Raw genomic sequence first — 2,994 nt, 5'->3', positions numbered from 1 at the left:
AGATTTTACGTTTTTCCTCGGTAAAACCCTCGTTTTAAATACACATTTTTGCTTTACAGGTTATTTAGCGCCATAGAAATAAAAAATAAAATCTTTCAAATTGTATTTTTAAAAAGGTTTCTCCTTTATGGATTAAAAACATTTCCCCTTGTACATTCTTATAAAGGTATGTAATGTAATGTGTACGAGGCAGGAGAGTTAAAGAAGTTTAACATTAAGTTTTCTTCTATCTGTGATAAGACTTCTCCAATCTCCAGCGATGGACTGGGTGCCATTATCTTCACCATAATAATGCTTTTTTCATTTGGTTTTCAGTGAGCTTCTTTGATACGGCACCTGTAAGGCACCTAGCTAGCGAACTACTAGTGATTTGTTACAGGTACCTAGCTAGCTAACTACTAGTGATTTGTTACAGGTATCTAGCTAGCTAACTACTAGTGATTTGTTACAGGTACCTAGCTAGCTAACTACTAGTGATTTGTTACAGGTACCTAGCTAGCTAACTACTAGTGATTTGTTACAGGTACCTAGCTAGCTAACTACTAGTGATTTGTTACAGGTACCTAGCTAGCTAACTACTAGTGATTTGTTACAGGTACCTAGCTAGCTAACTACTAGTGATTTGTTACAGGTACCTAGCTAGCTAACTACTAGTGATTTGTTACAGGTACCTAGCTAGCTAACTACTAGTGATTTGTTACAGGTATCTAGCTAGCTAACTACTAGTGATTTGTTACAGGTACCTAGCTAGCTAACTACTAGTGATTTGTTACAGGTACCTAGCTAGCTAACTACTAGTGATTTGTTACAGGTACCTAGCTAGCTAACTACTAGTGATTTGTTACAGGTACCTAGCTAGCTAACTACTAGTGATTTGTTACAGGTATCTAGCTAGCTAACTACTCGCGTTTAATTTCTGCGGGTCATAATCTCCTATACAAACTAACAACACTATGGTAAAATTAAAAGGGGATACCTAGTCAGTTAAACAACTGAATGCATTCAACTGAAATGTCTTCCACATTTAAACCCCTTTGAATCACAGGTAGGCCTAAGTTTGGTGGCAGCATCATTTTTAGAATGTCACCTGTACGTCACAGGTCAATTCACACTATTGAGTCAATAGTTATAGAATGGCAGGATTACTTTCATTGCGACAATATTTGTGTATATCTTGGTCCTTCTGTAGCTCAGTTGGTAGAGCATGGCGCTTGTAACGCCAGGGTAGTGGGTTCGATTCCCTGGACCACCCATATGTAGAATGTATGCACACATGACTGTAAGTCGCTTTGGATAAAAGCGTCTGCTAAATGGCATATATTATTATTATTCTAAAGATGAATCAAAGTGTGTGTGTCTGTGTGTCGTGACAGAGAATGATACTACTGCAATGAACATTGTTTCTTTGTTGATAACATGGCATAACATTTTGTGGTTTTCATTGGCCCCTGAAATTGTAGTTTTTTTTGTCTCTCGCATTGTTTTAAAATGGTTTTTCCTCTTTTCTCCATACTTCCAAAATAAAAAAAAACAGAGTGAAAAACAGACTTATCTTTCTACAAAGTATTGCACATTACAAATTGCAGTTTTGTTGATTAACAGCAAGTTGTTAAACGACGTTACATCCTCAGAAAGTGTGGAGACGGGCTGGTCATTTTTACATTTTACATTTTCGAATACAAAAAGGCAAAAAAATGTGAAAAACAATCAAAGTCAAATCAAAAATAAACGTTTTCTAATTGTATACAACAAAATTTTAAATAAAAATATTCAACGTAATAGAATCAACCAAAGTTTCCATTCACTACGTGGGATTTCACATTTCAACATTTCATTCTAAGAAGAATATCTCTGCATGGTGAAGAATATCTCTGCATGGTGAAGAATATCTCTGCATGGTGAAGAATATCTCTGCATGGTGAAGAATATCTCTGCATGGTGAAGAATATCTCTGCATGATGAAGAATATCTCTGCATTGTGAAGAATATCTCTGCATTGTGAAGAATATCTTTGCATTGTGAAGAATATCTTTGCATGGTGAAGAATATCTTTGCATTGTGAAGAATATCTTTGCATGGTGAAGAATATCTCTGCATGGTGAATCATATCTTTGCATGGTGAAGAATATCTTTGCATGGTGAATCATATCTTTGCATGGTGAAGAATATCTCTGCATGGTGAATCATATCTCTGCATTGTGAATCATAAAAGCTTCAAATCTCAACAGGCTTTTGTGTGAATTGTTTCTGCCTCCTTGAAAAGCTGTACTGATATAATATTTGAAACTAAGCTTAGTGTGAGAAGGCTGCAGGGAGTGGATATTATTAGTTAGTATATTAGTCAATTACTATATTAATCAATTACATCAGAATTACACTGACCTAGCCTACAGCAATTCAATGGAAAGATCTGATTGATAAGAGTTTTGCTTTCATTTGGATGGTTCCTTAATGAGCAATAGTTACTGTATGGGGAGTATACATTAAGTTGTACTTCAATAGTTACTGTATGGGGAGTATACATTAAGTTGTACTTCAATAGTTACTGTATGGTGAGTATACAGTAAGTTGTACTTCAATAGTTACTGTATGGGGAGTATACATTAAGTTGTACTTCAATAGTTACTGTATGGGGAGTATACATTAAGTTGTACTTCAATAGTTACTGTATGGGGAGTATACATTAAGTTGTACTTCAATAGTTACTGTATGGGGAGTATACATTAAGTTGTACTTCAATAGTTACTGTATGGGGAGTATACAGTAAGTTGTACTTCAATAGTTACTGTATGGGGAGTATACATTAAGTTGTACTTCAATAGTTACTGTATGGGGAGTATACATTAAGTTGTACTTCAATAGTTACTGTATGGGAGTATACATTAAGTTGTACTTCAATAGTTACTGTATGGGGAGTATACATTAAGTTGTACTTCAATAGTTACTGTATGGGAGTATACATTAAGTTGTACTTCAATAGTTACTGTATGGGAG

The sequence above is a fragment of the Oncorhynchus gorbuscha genome, linkage group LG18, assembly GCF_021184085.1.
Source record: "Oncorhynchus gorbuscha isolate QuinsamMale2020 ecotype Even-year linkage group LG18, OgorEven_v1.0, whole genome shotgun sequence".
NCBI classification, from domain to species: domain Eukaryota; kingdom Metazoa; phylum Chordata; class Actinopteri; order Salmoniformes; family Salmonidae; genus Oncorhynchus; species Oncorhynchus gorbuscha.
This window is presented reverse-complemented; position numbering follows the sequence as displayed.